The sequence below is a fragment of the Ptychodera flava genome, chromosome 7 (genome assembly GCF_041260155.1).
Source record: "Ptychodera flava strain L36383 chromosome 7, AS_Pfla_20210202, whole genome shotgun sequence".
NCBI classification, from domain to species: domain Eukaryota; kingdom Metazoa; phylum Hemichordata; class Enteropneusta; family Ptychoderidae; genus Ptychodera; species Ptychodera flava.
The window spans coordinates 45,306,779-45,325,635 of NC_091934.1; the positions used below are offsets into that span (position 1 = coordinate 45,306,779).

Genomic DNA, 18,857 nt, shown 5'->3' on the forward strand with positions numbered 1-18,857 from the left:
CTTATTTTGAACATAACGAGGCTAATGGGGTACCATTAGAAAGTTAATTTACTCTTCTTTAAAGTGATATGTTGCAATATGCAATATCTTCTATATTTTTCATGAAATAAGATCAAAACTTACCCCATACTCAAACGTTTTATGTCGCAAATTACCAGCAAAACTAATCTCAAATTCTATCAATTATTTTCCTAGACACATTACAAAAGGCAATTCTTTGTATAAAATATATTTTACTTGGTACAGGGACATGTCAAAAATATGAGTTAGACTTTAAAGAGACAAAATATTGGTATTGAATGACTGTTACTGGCACGGTTTGAAGGGTACCGTGAAGTCAGAGTATTACCGACTCGCATATTTTTTGTTAAATGTGTCGTCTTGTAAGTTTTCTGCTGAGCTTACTTTTTACCATAGTCTAGATTATGGGCTGCCATTAGAAAGACAATTCATTTGGCTTTAAAATGACATATTGTAATATGCTATATCTTCTATAGTTTTCATGAAATAGGACCAAACCTTACCCCATACCCCAAAGTTTTATGTCACAAATTACTGTCAAAACTAATCTTAAATTCTACCAATTATTTACCTAGACATTATACAAAGGGCAATGATTTGTATCAAATTTGTTTTATTTGATACAGGTAAATGTTATTAACTTGAAATAAACTTTTAACAGAAAAATATCCAGATGCTCTAGCTGTAACAGTCATATTTTGAATGGTACTGCAAAATCACAGTACTGCCAACTCGCATACATTTTTGTTAAACCTGTCTTCTTGTAAGTCTTCTACTGAGCTTACTTTTTAACATAATGTAGCAAGTTGGGCATCATTAGAAAGGTAATTTACTCTTCTTTAAAATAATATATTGCAATATGCAATATCTTTTATAGTTTTCATGAAATAGGACCACAACTTACCCCATACCCCAAAGTTTTATATTCCAAATTACCGTCAAAACTAATCTCAAATTCTGACAACTATTGACCGGGACATAATATAAAGGGCAATGATTTGTATTAAATTTAGTATATTTGCTTTAGGTTTATGTTAGAAACTTGAAACGAACTTTTAACAGAAAAAATATTGTGATGGTGTAGCTGTAACAGTCATATTTTGAAGGGTACCACAAACTCACAGTATTGCCAACTCGTATACGTTTGGTTAAACCTGTCTTATTATAAGTCATCTGCTGAGCCTATTTTTTAATATAACCCAGCTATTGAGGTATCGTTAGAAAGGTAAATTTTTCTTCTTTGATATGACATATTGAAATATATAATATCTTCTTAAGTATTCAGGAAATAAGACCAAAACTTACCCAACACCCCTAAGTTTATATTGCAAATTATTATCACTACTAATCTCAAATTCTACCAAACTTTTACCTAGACATACTACAAAAGGCAATGATTTGTATGAAATCTGTTTTATTTGCTACAGAGACATGTTACAAATATTAGATAGACTTTTAACAGACAAAATATTGGGAATGAATGGTTGTTGCTGTCATGTTTTGAAGGGTACTGTAAAGTCTCAGTCTTGCCCACTCGTATGTGTTTTTGTTAAATGTGTCATCTTGTAAGTCATCTGCTGAGCTTACTTTTTACTCTAACCTATCTTATAGGCTATCATTGGAAAGAAAATTTATTTTGCCTTAAAGTGACATATTGTAATATGAAATATCTTTAATAGTTTTCATGAAATAGGACCAGACTTACCCCATATCCCAAATTCGCAAACTGCAAAGTTTTCGAACAGATGTAGTTTGCACATAAAACTAAGGGCTGGGTAAGTTTTTTGCCATTTCATTACAACTTCAGATGATAATGCACTTTATCATATGCTAAAATAAAGAGTGATAAAAGCTTTGTAATGATACCCTATAATCTGCGTTACGGATAAAATAAAGGTTGGCAGATAAATTTCATGGAAACTTGTTTAATAAAATTTCACGGGTTTCAGCAACACATATCCTGCTATCCTTCAAACTATGATGCTAACAGCTATTAAATCACAATAATTATCCTGTTAATGGTATCTTTCATAGTTGGAAATGTCTCTGTAACAAATAAAATAGGTTTCATACAAAGTTTGTCTTTTTTATAGAATTTATCGAAATTAAATGCTAGTTTTGACAGTAATATACAACATAAAACTTTGGGGTATGGGGTAAGGTTTGGTCCTATTTCATGAAAACTATAGAAGATATAGCATATTACAATATGTCATTTTAAAGCCAAATAAATTGTCTTTCCAATGGCAGCCCATAATCTAGACTATGGTAAAAAGTAAGCTCAGCAGAAAACTTACAAGACGACACATTTAACAAAAACATATGCGAGTCGGTAATACTCTGACTTCACGGTACCCTTCAAACCATGCCAGTAACAGTCATTCAATACCAATATTTTGTCTCTTTAAAGTCTAACTCATATTTTTGACATGTCCCTGTACCAAATAAAATATATTTTATACAAAGAATTGCCTTTTGTAATGTGTCTAGGAAATAATTGGTAGAATTTGAGATTAGTTTTGATGGTAATTTGCGACATAAAACGTTGGAGTATGGGGTTTTGATCTTATTTTATGAAAACTATAGAAGATATTGCATATTGCAACATATCATTTTAAAGAAGAGTAAATTAACTTTCTAATGGTACCCCATTGGCCTCGTTATGTTCAAAATAAGCTCAACAGAAGACTTAGAAGAAGACAGGTTTAACAAAAACGAATGCGAGTCAGTAATACTGTGATTTTTCAGTACCCTTCAAAATATGACTGTTACAGCTACAGGATTCCAATATTTTTTCTGTTAAAAGTTTATTCCAAGTTTCTAACATGTACCTGTAGCAAATAACACAAAGTTAATACACAGTATTGCCCTTTGTATTATGTATAGGTAAATAATTGGTGGAATTTAGATTAGTTTTGACAGTAATTTGTGACATAAAACTTTGGGGTATGGGGTAAATTATGGCCCTATTTCATGAAAACTATAGAAGATATTGCATATTGCTATATACTATTTTCAAGAAGAATAAATCACCTTTCTAATGATACCCCATAACCTAGGTCATGTTAAACAGTAAGCTCAGCAGATCACGTACAAGAAGACAGGTTTGACAAAATCACGTGGGTCACAAAATCGTGATTTTGTGGTACCCTTCAAAACATGACCGTAACAGCTATTGAGTCCCTATATTTTGTCTGTTAAAATCCCATTTCTTCTTCTAGGATCCAAGGCTTCTGAAAATTACAGGTTTGTTATCCTGTGGGGTGAGGGGGGAGGTGCATGTAGACGCCCCTCTAGCCTCGGCCTAATAGATTGTTAGTAATGCTTGCTGTATATAAAGTAAGACAAGGAGGCAAAGACAATTTTCCAAATACGCCTTAACAAAATTATTTTATGACAAATTTTAAAAATTAAATTATAACAATAGACAGTCGTCAATAATCTATTTACTTGAAGGAGAAAATGGCAATATGACTATGTGTGCACGTTTTCGAGTCTTGTTTTTAAGGCTGTGCATTAGTTCATTGCATAACAATAAAATGCCCATTCACGATATACCAATGTAGCAAAACTTGCTATTTTAGTGACTAAAGACAATAATGCATGGTAAATACCCATTTTGACATTTAATTTCTTCTTCAGCACATTGCAATTAGTAAATAACATCCATAAATGTGTTTGATTGCTTCATAAAGAGGAAAGAATAGTTATCGTATTTTCTTCCGGTTAAAAATACTGAATTACCAGAAAAAATCGATTTAAAGTTATCCAATTCTATGACGTCATATTTTTTCACTGAAACTTTATGCATTTTAGAAAGACCAGTATCTAAGCTTTCTAAAACTATAAGGTATATGGCATTTCAAGCCAGTTTACTTCATCAAGGAAAGAATGTTGTACCCCTACCCCTAGCTTTTGCACACCCATACAGATACACGCATTCAAAATTGACTCAAGAGAAGTAGTGTATAGTTAAATATCTAATGTTAACACTTTTTTTCTTGTTTAATATGTGGGAATTAATAATTCAAACACAAAAAGCTGTCAAAATTTTGCTTAATAACAAGTAAATCACAATTGTTACATGGTATTTTGGGTAAAAAATTTCAAATTTGTCAAAAAAATTCATTTTAAAGTCGTCCTATTCTATGTACACAAATAAATTTTGCTAAAGTTGGTGTTTCTCATGAAGAGCAGAATCTCAGCTTTCCAAAAATGTATGGTTTGTGCTATTTCATGCTAGTTTACTCAATGTAGGGGAGGATATAGTACCCCCTACCCCTACCCATTTTTCGCCATTTTTTGCGGTACATGCAAATCAAAAACCAGCCCAGATAGGTAGTGCATCCCAAAATATCCAATGTTAACATCTTTTTTCTTGTTCAGCAGGTCCTAAAGAACAAAAAAATACCCAAGAAGTAGGGATGTGGGGGGGGGGTGCACGGTGGGCCCCTCAGCCCACGGACTAGATCGTAAGGGTGCAAAATGCTGGTAGCGAGCGTGGCATATACACTCCGGGGACATAAGCTTTCATTTCTTGTCCTTATTAATACTTGAATACCAAAGACTGTGCGTGAATCATAGTGGAGAGAAGAGAAAACACAACTCATCAGCATGCACATGTAGATTCTCGTATTGTATTGTCATAATTGTTTTGATGAATAAGTTGCTCAGTGGCACAGCACATCCTGTGTATATGAGTAATAAGGCAAAGGTGTAACTTCGTAATCGGCACGTACTGTATGTATCTGTGGGCTCCAGTGGTATAGTGAGATAGAATTCACAATTATTACAGCCATAGACCCTAGGCTAGAGAAAATAATGTATGTTACAGTGGGCGAGTTTGACATTTATCTTACTAGGCAACGCTAGTCGTAAAAAAGAAATCGACAGGACAGAGACAACACTTAAAAACTCAGTGCATGACTTATGAAACTTGACTCTTCATTTGGTTGCTGATGAGCTGGTTGCGAAACTAGAACCTTATACTCGAGTCGTAACTACTAGGCCTAATCACAGTCCCTCTATCCACGGACTGTGGCCTAATACTACAAAAACTCTTCTAATATACTGCCCACAGGCTTGGTGCATGGGGTGTCCCATTCGGTATTTCATGTTAGGGACTGGTCAGTTTCTTCGGCATGGGGGTGAATTATTTTTTGCCGACGTCAAAAAGTGGCTGACCCGCCATTAATACTTTAGAAAACAGGATGACACGCTGGACAAAGGTAAAACAAAAGGTGGAATATAAATTACATTATATATATATATATATATATATATATATATATATATATATATATATATATATATATATATATATATATATATATATATATACATATGGTGACCCCATCGCCGAAGTCAAAAACAGAGTTTTTTCCCCCCCCCCGGTTGAAGAAACTGACCAGTCCCTTCCTGCACAGTGCGCACTGAACACTCACAGCGCTTGTGTATCGATCGCCGTCTGTTTTGAAGCCCGGCATGATTGCCTCATATCCCACGTCTCGGGAGACTTTGAGTTTGATAGATTTCGATGTCTGGTATACACACAGGGTGTACACAGAACACACGATTTTTTTATGTAAGTCAGAAACAACAGGTGTATAAACGATAATACTGTTGGAAATTTATGTAAAATATCAAGCAGCACTAAAAGTTGAAATGAATGAAACTATTCAAGTAAATAGCTATGTGCACAGCCCCCGCCCGGTGCCCAGCGAAGCACAATTAGAAGTTATAGAACTTGCTGAAAATCCGAAAGGAAGCGTACTGAATAAGCATAAAACTTTGGGCGATTCTTTTCTGGACATAATACTTCACTCCGTGCATAAACTTGACCGTGGCCGTGTGCACTCACATTTAGAACGCAGTGTTCTTGTGACCCACAACGTCCGGGACAATACGTTGTAAATTGAGTGCGTGACACGTTTGCGTTTCAGCTGATACGGCCTCTTTATGACCCTTGAACCTAGAGTTGAGGAAGCCCTGAAAATCACTACGCATACCAAAGGAACCCAGAATAAATAAAGACCTATGACGATTTCGAGTGACTCACGATATGATTTTCCTTTTTATTTATAATTATGTTTTATTATTTATAGTAACTTGATACTAACGTAAGATTTTTCGTGCCCTACTAACCTTTGAAAATTCTGGACTATTTTTACCACTACCTGTAACAAAGTAGCGAGCTATTGGACCAAATATGGCAATATCATTTGTCTGTAACGATAATACCCAATCACTAAGGGCCTTTCAAATGAAAAAGTCAGTGTCGCGGAAGAATATATAAAGTGGAGAGGAAATTAAGTAGACTTCCATTATATCTCTTTGTCCGTGGTACGTGGCGAGCTACGTGTTATTTCCACCAGATTTTTACAATTTTATGTCTCTGACAGGTCGTCTAATTCCCTTTTTCGATTTTTTCAGACTGATTATCAGCCACTCTGGAGCTCTGAAGAACCTAGCTTCATTTCTGGGACTGACTTTACGGCTAACAGCACCATTCGTGTGAGTACTCTAGTTCTGATTAGAACCCCTCCCCAAGAAAGGGCACCTTCCAGACTTCTGTTCAAATTTGTTTTAAAATGCGGAGACAGCCAATTAGATACGCGTTGTGGATATGTTTATATACAAAACATTAACATCAAAGTTGAGAAGTCGTGTCGCTATTTGACTTGGTGGCGAGGATCTTCGTCATTCTGCGACCAGCTGTTAGATGTTACTTTATTGAAACGATCAAGATACGTCCAAAGTTCCAATTCTAATGACGAAAGCAGTAACTGAGATTATTTGCAATCTCCAGTAAAGTTGGCATACATCTACTTTTCGGTGCAGATTTATTGTAAATATCAGTTTTAAGTCAACCAAGCCATTTTGATAGGAATAACGAAAAGTTCCAATGTCACCGATGGGGCACATTGTTTCAGGCGTCCTCATTATATACCGGTTGGTCACAGTGGGAACGGCACACGTGTCACCTCTGGCTAACTGATTATGCATCAACGTCTGTTTCTGAATGTCGCGTAGGGTAATTCGTAAGAATCTACACGGTCTAAGTCTAGCAACTGAAATCCATGCTGTGGAGTTATTGGCTTCCTTACTGATGGTTCAACTAGAAAACAGAGCTAAAGAACGTACCGAACGTAACTTCCGTTCACCTAAGACCTTTTGAAAACTCACGGAATTACCCATAACACCTGAACGGATTGTTATGTAAACTACTTTTGCTCCAAACTACGTGGCCGATACCTTCTGAAATAACTGACAGCTGTCTTGTTGTAGTGATAATTTCACCCCCTGGGCCCTGAAAATTGCTGAAAAGTCCTCACATATGTTTTGATAGTTTTTTGGATTAATTGAAATCTAATAATTCTACTAATAAACTACTAGATAAAACGATCAAATTTTGGTGTTCAAACAGTCAATAGTATTTTAGAATTATTCCTTGTTGAAAAATTGAGGCTAGACAGCAAACATTACAGAAAATACAATATACCCCCTGTTAGGGGTTTTTGAAAACATGTACCAAGTCCCTAACCCTACATTTTCCATTCACTATATAGTTTTGAAGTGTTACACTTGCAGTGTGTGGAGCTATTGCCACCTACAATGTAGACTGTGAAGTCTTCTGTAGATAGGACATTGCCAGAAGAGCTTTTTGGCTGTTGTTTGTTTTTGATTTGTGATTTTAAAGTGAATATATTCCAGGATTTTAAATCGTGATTACAGTTGTTTGGTCGCTTGCTTTTTTTTTTTTGAAAGCAAACATGGAATTGAGTATTCAGGGGACATTTTGTCTAAATGCTATCTTGCATAGTAATATTAGTATGGCTAGGTGATAAGGACATCTGTTGTGCAAGAAGGAACAACCCCCCCAAACCCCCCCCCCCCCCGGGGTAGTTGTACGTCAAGTACTTTCACATAGTGTTCGGTTTGACCGCTCTCCACTGTCCAAAATTGACCAAGGGAATATTGACGTGGGTGCATCGTGTTATTGTGAGACTAAGACACTCTAAAGAAGCAAATTGAACGGTTATTCATATACAGCTGTAAACAACAGCATTTTATGTGGTGTATACATCAACACACACCATAAATAATTACCTATGTATTTCAGGTTGTGTTCAAATGACATGTGTTCAAAACACAGAGGTGTAAAATTATGGTAAAATGAAAAAGTACTCAGGTAGAACAAGATCTTATGATTGCATGGTTTACAATTACAGTCACTGCACTGACAAGGAAGGTTGTATAAATGGGTACCATACAATATCAGAAAATACATTGTACTTTTAATATAACTTGAAAAAAATATTTGAAGTGGAAATCATGCATCCACAACCTGTTCTATACTTGTTGCTCTATACATAAAAAACTTCAAAATACTCTTGAAAGTAAAAACCATTCTTGTATTAAGGTTTTTGAGTGCTGGTTGACTTGATGTATAGTTCTGTAAACATTTCGGTGCTCTGAAACATACTATCCATTGTAATCTTTTATAAACCTGACCTGTTTGGAGAGTCCCTCGCCAAAGTAGGTGCTGGTTTTCCCAAACTCAGAGGTAAAATAGTTTATACTGTAGCCAGGTTAGTTATTATTCTGTGGCCTGGTTTGTGGTAGACTGAAGATTCAGTCGCGTGCGGGCGCTCCGGCGCACTGCGACCTACGACCCTTTACACGACTGAAGCACACTGTACTTGGCCGCGGCAAACTCAAAGAAAAAAAGTACCACCCACAACTGTCTTCACAGACTTTTCAAATATGTAAATCGTGGTAGTGTAATTTGAATATTGCTCACGTGGGCTGTTTACGGGCATAATGAACACGCGGTAGTCAAGACAACAATATCAATCAACTGCATCGGCAGCGCCGACATTGCATAATCGCTCTCTCGGCAGATGAAAACAACGACACGTGTGTGTAAGCTTTATAGGCTAGCCGCTTGTCGGAGAAAAAAACTTACATGTAGATACAATTGTCTGTATGGCTCCATTGACGCCTATAAAGGCGGGACAAAAGCCAGGCGACAGTTTTGAATATGCTAATCACGATCACGCACTGAGTGAGCGATGTGGGCGGTCTTGTTACCCTACATACTGTCAATTACCTCCTTTCTGTAATACGATTGGTTCCAACAAAATTTTGTTGGAGAACAGGATTTCAACAGTGTGCCTTCAGTCGTGGTAAAGGGTCGTAGGTCGCAGTGCGCCGGAGCGCCCGCACGCGACTGAATCTTTCAGTCTAGGTTTGTGGACATTCTAGATGTAATTAAAAAGTTATTATTCAAGACAAGGGTCATATTTTATGATTATTTCAAAGCATAGGGTTATCATTCAATGCCCTGCAGAACTGCTGTCAGGGGGCAATCAATAAAAAGAACAGTTCGTAACGGTGTTGCCTGGTTGGCTAAATTTCAACATTGTTCTATCAAACCATCTAGTTACCGCACGTTGTGTTTTAGTTTGAGATCCGTACACTTCTGTGTGTTGTACTCAGAGTCTGTGCAATATTATGGAAAGATAGGGAGCAATTGATAACTTGAAGGAATTTTATGGAAAGGTAGGGAGCGATGGATGGGGAGCGATGGATAACTAGAAGGTTAGAGGTCAATGTCCTACATTTTAACATCATCAACTGTGAAACTTATGTACAAAGATGTTGTGTATGTGTCTTGTCTTGATAAGCTGTGCAGTTTGATGATGGCTGCCAAGCCTTGACATTCAGTGAGTGAAAATAATCTATCCTGGCAGAATACAACTGAAGTCAATGGTAATAGAACTGTTCACAAGTACAGGTTTGTTACTAAATATAGCTTGAAAAACAGGAAAATTGTCAGTGTAGCATGCGTGGCAGTTGTTGCAACTTGTAGTCTGAGCTGTTAGTGTGGTCTTTTCAGTATTCATTGTTATGCTAGCAGTCAACTACTACTATAGTGGTATGTTTGCTGTTCTTGCATGCATAATATCTGAAAGTATAATCTTAAAATGTGGTCATTATTTAGTCAAAGCATATTGAGCAATTTTAGAATCCAGCGTCGCTAGTTTTGCACTGCGACAAGTACCTTCATTTTGTACTATTACCACCATCACATACACTCGGTGACATTTTCAAAGGGAGGTTATACTGAACAGGGGCGTAATTTTTCAGACATAACTGGTTTTAGGATTTTTTCCTTGGCAATAAAACTGAGACAGCCTGTAAACTTGTATTTGGTACGTGTGGTATCTACTGTCATCCATCACATGTATATTTTAGATGAGTGTGAATTTGATGAGATAATAATTCTCTATATGTCTTTTGTAAGGTATCAATCCCTGCATAGGCTTCAGAAGTACGTAGTCACTATGTTGTGATCAACAGTTAAACAACAGTTAGTTAGTTAGTTTCAACAGTTAGCTGAAGACAATTGCAGTCACAGATCAAATGTCAAAGCTGTATCAGCATGATTTCTGCTGAACTGTAAACAATGCTTCCAGTTTCTGCACAAAAGATACAAATTAGGAGAGGTGCCAGGCAGTACAATGTCTTTACAGTAAAATTGCAATACGCCTCTCACTTGACTATCCTTGGTTTACAACTATTATTTACATGTAAAACCGCTACTGTAGATTGAAACTTGTGGTAGTTGCTGTGTACGTGTATCTTTATTAGTCCCCGCGGACGAAGTCCGGCGGGGACTTATAGATTGGGTCCCGTCCGTGTGTCCGTCCGTCCGTCCGTCCGTCCGTCCGTCCGTCCGTCCGTCATCAGCAGTTTCTCAGACACTGCTAAACTGATTTTGTTCAAACTTGGCACAAAGGCATAGCACTATGACCTACAGATGCACGTCGATTTATTTTGTGATACGATCCAATATGGGCGCGAGGCGGCAATTTTATTGCGATTTTTCATGTCTTTGGACCATAACTCAGACATCTTTGAGCACATTCTGCTCAAACTTGGCACAAAGGCAAAACATTATGGCTTTCATATCCATGTACAATTATTTTGCGATATGTTTCAATATGGGCGCGTGGCGGCCATTTTGTTGCGATTTTTCATGTCTTTGGACCATTACTCAGACATCCTTGAGCACATTCTGCTCAAACTTGGCACAAAGGCATAACACTATGGCTTTCATATTCATGTCAAATTATTTCGCGATATGTTCCAATATGGGCGCGTGGCGGCCATTTTGTTGCGATTTTTCATGTCTTTGGACCATAACTCAGACATCCTTGAACAGATTCAGTTCAAACTTGCCACAAAGGTATAACACTATGATCTACATATGCATGTCAAATTATTTTGTGATACAATCCAATATGGCCATGAGGTGGCCATTTTGTTTGCGATTTTTCGTGTCTTTGAACCATAACTTAAAGATCCTTGAACCGATTCTGTTCAAACTTGACACAAAGGCATAACACTATGTCCTACATATGCATGTCGAATTATATCGCGATACAATCCAATATGGGCGTGAGGCGGCCATTTTGTTGTGTTTTTCATGTCTTTGAACCATAACTCAGACACCCTTGAACCGATTCTGTTCAAATTTGGCACAAAAGCAAAATATTATGTCCTTCATATGAACACCAATTTACTTCGTGATGTGATCCAATATGGCTGACAGGCGGCCATATTTTTGCGATTTTTTCATGTCTTTGAACCATAACTCAAACATCCTTGAACAGATTTGGTTCAAACTTGGCACAAAGGCAAAGCACAATGGCATACATATGTATGTATCAATTAAGCTTGCGATAGGATCCAATATGGCTGCAGAACTGCCATTTTGTTGGAATTTTGCATGTCTTTTAATCGTAATTCATAGGTCATTACACCCATTTTGTCCAAACTTGGCACAAAGATCAAGCACTATGGTACACATATACATGTCAATTTACTTCGTGACATGTTCCAATATGGCTGCCAGATTGTCATTTTTTTCCAATATTGCTGTCAGATGGTCATTTTTGGATTTTTTCATGTCTTTGAGGCTTAATCATATGCAAATATTCTTTAACCAATGTTGTTGAGACTTGGTACAAAGATAAAGTACTATGGCATACATATGCATGTCTACTAATTTTGTGCTATGATCCATATGGTCAATAGACAGCCATTTGATTTCAATTTTGGTGTGATTTTTTTATGTCTTTGAAACATAAACATAGGTCACTGTCCCTCGATGGACTGATTTTGTTCAAACATGATACGAAGATAAAATACTATGGCTGCATTCTTGTGCACATTAATTTGTTTCATTATATGATCCGAAATGGCTGATTACAACAACATACCCGATCCCATACCATTTTGAAAATTCCACCAAACCATGTGTATAGTATGTGCCATCATGACACTGGAGGCAGTAGGGGCATCGTTATGTGTGATGTAATCAAAAGTTCCTTGAGTGGTCATTACCGGCAGAGATGAGTCATTTATTGAACGTTCCTCAGATTACTTTATTATGCAAGTCACAGGCCTGTAGTACCCGTTGCATCAATGTCATTCCACAGCTACCTAGACCACAGCTACCTAGACACCAAAGATTATAACAAAGTAAACAAGTGGGGACTGTGTCATCAACGATGACTTGTTATTACGGAAGTGATGATGATCACTGAAACACATCCCCTTCAATACTGTTAAATTCTAAATTTATGTGTTTCGTAATACGATCACTGTATTCAACAATATTACATGCACTGTGCAGTAAATACAAATGTGTTCAGCTTTTGAGAGTTGAGCATGACTTTAAAGTGTTTTGAGAAGTTTTTCCAAGGTTTCAATAGTTTTAACATTTTCTCTGTCAAATTTGGAATATAAACTGTTGTTTTCTATGCAAAAGTAATCTCTATTTGGGAAAGGGGTGTTAAAGCATTGAGGATTGGGAAAAGAAAGTAAGCTAGTAAAAGTGACTTTTGAAAGGCAAATTAATACAAGAACAGGGCTGTCTTGCCATGGCAAAGTCTCAAAAAAATGAAATTACATATACAGAATGAGTTGTAGGAAATTTACTGTTTGTAATTGATGTGATAAACTTGACAGCTGTGAAATCATCTTACATGAAAGGTTATTTCCAGATTTATACACTTAAACCATATTCAGGCAAAATACGGATTCTATGAATTTTTAGATGCATGCACTGCTGTAGCCTTGGAAAAACCGAAGCCTTTACATAGGGATGTAGTTACTTCAGAACAAGGAAGTATAAATTGTTCCGATTGGCATTTCTGGATATCTATTTCTAGTGATATAAAATTATGACTCACTATTATTTGAAGTGTTTTATATAATGGCTTCCTGGCATATCTACAGACTGCTAGTGTACCGATACTGTATATACAGTCCCCTTGTTTTCGAAATAATACTTCAAAAGTCTGAAATTTTCACATTATTAAGCCTTGAAAATATACTTTTAAGTTTATTCCTGTCAGCAAATTTCCTTTCCATAAATCAGCTATCCTTCGATAGTTTCACTTGACTTTTTTCTATACCAAGGCTTTTTATTTTATTTCGTATGTTTTTGTTAGCCACAGGACTGTGGTTTTTGTTAGCTGCAGTAAGTGTCATTAGACACATTTTGATATTTTGTTGTTTGATAAGAATGCACTCAGTTGTGAGTGGCCAAGTCAGAGCAAGAATTCATGAAATGCAATGAATGTGTAAATACTGCTGTGTAAAACCACATGTCTGTATCAAAGCAATCGACAAGACAACTTTCTCATTATGTGATATTTTGACTCTGGGCGCTGTCTCCCAGTAGGACTCTGCAGAAAACAACCCTTTGAGCACCAAAGTAAATCTTTGTTGCCTTTATAAAATATACCACAGTCAAGTTTTTGCAGATTTTTGCCGACATTTTGATGAAAAAACTATAGCCTATGAAATGTGATGTCTGCTTGGTTGAAAATAATAAAAAATATGATAGAAAAATTGATGAAAATTGGAAAAATGTTACACTAAAATTTTGGTGGGAAAAATTACAGCACTCAAATGCTTAAATTGAATACAAATGCTATATCCATTTCAGTAAATTTGTTGCACATATTCATTTGACCCTTTCAACCTCATAGTTTTACCCAGACTCTTTGTTTTCAGTTTTAAGGCTGGACCTGTGTACATGGAAATGGGGGGTTACAGGGTCAAGTTGAATGAGTCAAATCTGTGATCAGTTCAATTTATTTCTGTAAAATTAATAATCAGCCATTAAAGGTAAAAAAGCAAAGGGTAAATCGTAACCTGCTCATACCACTGCCTTAGAAATCGGTCCACAAACAATCTGACTGAGTCAAACCATGGTATTGAAAATGGTAATCTGACTTTTGTCCAAGATTTCACAAAGTTATCTGCTCTGTTATATAAATGTTCAAAGAGGAGTTTCCTTTGACTTCTTTCTGTGTTCATGCTATCTCATTTTAATAATGTGGAAAATTCAACTTAAGAACTATTGTACATAATAGCAATTATTTTGACATTTCCAAATTAAAACTCCATATCCAAGTCTGACAGTCTGTCCATATCCAAGTCTGACAGTCTGTTGATGAATATTGAACAGACTTTGATTTAGATGTGTCAAATCAAGAGAAACATGTTAAAGATACCTTGATTTATCATGTTCATTGAAAATCTTGCATGCCTTCAACTAAATTTAACTTTATACTTATGACCTTCAACCCCTAAAAGCCTTCACAATGCCTCTAATATTACAAAAGCAGTCAACCTTTAAAACCATACTACCTGATCAGATGAGATATGATGACGGACGTTACTCTCCCCAGTCCCCTGACCTTTTAGACATTGCAAATGTCTCTCACTCTGTCAGAAGAGCTCAGCTTGCGATGTTTTAGTCTGAAACCACCCTGAGTATCCTCTCAGACTGATTATATCAGTCATGTCTATCTTATTAGTTATAATGCATAATTGTATGCAAAGTCAACCAGACCTGACATAATCTTAAATAGTGCAGCTAGAGTATGTCGACTGTCACTTTATTTAGATTTTCTCATAAAATTTTAAATTTAGATGGTCAGTACATAATATTTCAATTAACCTGTAAATTCAGCTGGTAATGGTGAAGTACATGTACCAACCACTTATGAGATATAGATTGATACCCGCTATGTTCGATCATTTGTGTTCAGAAAACAGCAAAAAGTCATTACATTTACTAGCATGATGTATTCATACTGTATGTGTATGTTGTTCACTGCTTTCTGCAACTGAATGTCGAATACTGTAGCTTGACTTTGTATATCACGTTGGCAATTTTCACAGTTTTATATGAATTTGCTGTTGGTCAGATCTCTTCCCGTTTCCTGTTTTCTTTGAATCACCAGATGACAAACAGCGTTGCATATGTGAAGCATATTGCCAACTGAGTTCTGAAAATTTGAAGGAATTTAGTAATTACTTTTCTAGGAATTCATTTAGAGTACTGTAAAAGGATACATCATACATAAATTGTGGAAGTGTGCTTGATTCTTAAAAATAACTCTACTATATTTTACACTAAATCTGACTGTTTCCAACAGTCATCCTTGGAAACGCATCCTAGAAAACACGGAGTCTGAACCTCTGTGTAAATTCAATTAATTTCAAAATGCATTCCTAGGAATAATTTATTAAATGTACTGGTCTGAAAGGATAGATACATGTAGGTGGGGCTTGTCTGAAAACCTTCCTCTAAAAAAGAATGTAATGTGAATTACGATTTCCTTTTCTTTGTCATAACAATTTGTTTAGTGTAGAACTCTGGGTCAAAGAAGCAGACATTCCTATAAAAATGGCTGGCATTTATATTATGATTCCATACAGTCATGTACATATACAAAATATAATTTTGTATTTCAAAATCAAATGTGCACTTTACATGCGGGAACATATTCTTTACGAACACAATGTTTAATTAATACATAGACATAGATTGTAACATTTACAGGACTGTAACTGAGACATAGATCCGGAGAAACTGACCAATAATGTATTTATGGTTGAGTGGGGCCAGATAGCTTTGAACTAATCAGATATGAAAACAACTGTCAAATGGTACAAAATCATATGGTTATGTGCTTATGCAAAGGTTAGAGAACAGGCAAAGATATGGTGACGGAATGTGGGTGACATTTCTGCTTGCCTGTTCCAAAGCAGAGAGTAGTACTACTAGTGGATAACTCATATCATATTTTCCTGTCTACTGTCCGTACCCTCTGAAAAAAGGGACTATGGATCTTGGCAATACATAGTTTTACAATTGTTGCATTCCTTTATAATGTTGATGTTTAACCCTTTGAGTGCTGTAATTTTCTCTCGCCAAAATTTTAGTGCAAAATTTTACCAATTTTTTTGAATTTTTCTGTAATGTTTTGATAATTTTGAACCAAATGGACATCACGTTTCATTGGCTACATTTTTTTCTCGAAATGTTGGCAAAATCTGAGAAAAATTGACTGGGGTTTATTTTATAAGGGGACAAAAATAGACTTTGGCGCTCAAAGGGTTAAAAGTGTTGTGAAGACTGTACCATGCGTAGTATATAAGTATTTGCCCTTTGGGAAAGTTTTCCAAGAAATAGAGACAAATGTGTATGTTTACATGTCACAAACATAACACGCCCTTACAAATTTCTACATGTAATTCATCAGTACGGTGAGTGCAAAAAACCATGAACTAAAGTGAACTGTGAAAAGTGTACTGTTCTCTATGTTGTCCATGTGTAACTGGGCGGGAAATATACTTTCCTCAGAGTTACATGTAATATGGCTTTTATCGTAACCCTTTGAGTGCAAAAGTCAATATTTGCCTCAAAAATAATATATACCATTTGTTCAAGAAATATTTGCAGATTTTGCCAAAATTTTGAAAAAGAATTGAAGGCAATGAAATGTGATGTCCACTTAATCCAAATTATTTACAAATTACAAAAAGAAATCATAAAAATTGGTGAAATGTTGCACTAAACTTTTGGCGGGAAAAACTACAGCACTCAAAGGGTCAACTTTGAAAACATGCTTTTTTGAAGGAATAATGAATATTAAGTTGTAAGAAATTGGAAAATTTGGAAACATTTATCGGTAGGGCTGCTATTGGTGGTGTACCGCTTTGCCTGTTTTCAGACTTCAAAGGTCTAGATCATAGTGCCTTTACAATTGAACTGATTTCTCTTACCCCAAAAATAAAGATGAACTTATTTGATGCAGGAACTCAAAGATTGAAATGAAAACTTCTCAAGGAATAGGACAGTTTACCATGTGACTAGCACTGTGAAAAAGGCAGTTTTGTTTCCATACAGTCATGTACTAAGCAGAATAATTATTGTTTTTACAGTTCTACTTTTTTGACATCATAGAGAAATATAAAATGATATGAAAAGTTCTGGTACAGTGTAACTTATCAAATCATTGCATGCAATTACATCTTGGCAGCGAGAACTGTGAAGGAAAATTTATATGGTGACGTACATTTGCATAAACCTTTTCTGGAACACGATGACATGAATACTAGAGTGTTCACAAGATACAACAGATACTCTGTCTTCTGTCCTTGTCAAATTATAGATGATATCATTTTCTACTCAATGCATATCTGTGTTAGCTTTACAATCACTGGGTAGAGAACAACTTGATTTGTATCTTTTGTTCCGGTGTAGAGACAAGTGCTATCAAAAAACATTTAAACTCACCAGGGTAGAATGTGCCTCATAGACATATTGGGCTCTAAATTTTTTTCAGTACTTTTCAAGTATACCATTTGTAGGTGCTCATTTTAAGCTCTTAATATAAGAAAAATTTTCACCATTTCAGTTTTTCGAAAATCAAAAGTTTTATTTTTCCCCCTGGAGTTCACAGAGCAATGGCAGCCATATTGAAATCAAATGTCGGTAAATGTTTTGTAATTTGTTTCGTTTGCACGGTGATCCCTGATCTTGATTTGGTAAGAGAATAGTTGAAAATTTCAAGGCTTAAAGTCTTGTGCTTTCAAAGCACATACTACGAGAAGTGAAGAAACTTACCCTTTCAAACAAAAGCAATTATAGAATGAAATTGCAAGACTTGTCTTGAAAAAAACAGATATTCTTGATAATGAATGTTAAACCTGAATTTCCTGCCGAGCGCCCTTGTCCGTTATTCTCCCAAGTCAGTAGAAAACCGCCCCATAATATGTGCCTGCAAAAGATTGGCTCTCCTGCATGTTATCCTGCCAGGCATTTTGGCAGAAATCGCCCATTTTCAGGGTAGTTTTAGCCGTACTTATACGTGTTAGACTTCGATAATTTCTACATGCCCGTAGACAGGGGAAGGAGCTCAAGGGTTGCTGCAGAAAAAATTGAGGTCACCGGCTTTGTTTGCCCCCTGGGAGTGCGTCATTTTATTGCCGTTTCATGTTTATTTTTTCGGAAATAAACTCCTTCAGTATTACGTACGTCTGCTAGGCACAAACATCACCTCACTCGTCTGTTAGTCAGAGACCCTGAGGGTCGTGCTAGGGGTGCAGCAGCACCGTCAAACCTGTCCTGTTTCCCCAGGGTAGGGTCAATTGAATACGTACCTCCAACGACTTGGCAGTGTAGCACAAAAACTACGTTTTTTGCCGTTGTATTAACGACATGGCTGAGCCATTGAAGCACAGCTTTACGTAGTTTTGCCAGCTCAGTTGGGAGTTGGCTTACGAGTGTTACCGTTCATTACTGACTTAATCGAGTGGTCCTCAGTCAGGTACGGGTTTGTACCGACATGGCTTGGGCTGCAGCTAACCAGTGATAACCAGTCACTACCCCCAAGTCTTCAGTTCACTTTTGCGATGCACGGGTGCAACGCAATATGCTTCCATTGTTCTAGCCATCG

At 36.4% G+C, this 18,857-nt stretch overlaps 1 protein-coding gene across 1 annotated transcript in view; it reads left to right on the plus strand.

Annotated features, from left to right (window-relative positions):
- The first annotated feature begins 6,336 nt into the window (after positions 1 to 6,336).
- LOC139137673 (vigilin-like) overlaps positions 6,337 to 18,857 on the plus strand; it is a 40,722-nt gene continuing 28,201 nt past the window's right edge. The window contains exons 1-2 of the mRNA XM_070705884.1: positions 6,337 to 6,363; positions 6,454 to 6,534. The gene's annotated coding sequence lies outside the window, so the exon portion shown is untranslated. The remainder of the gene's footprint in view (positions 6,364 to 6,453; positions 6,535 to 18,857) is intronic.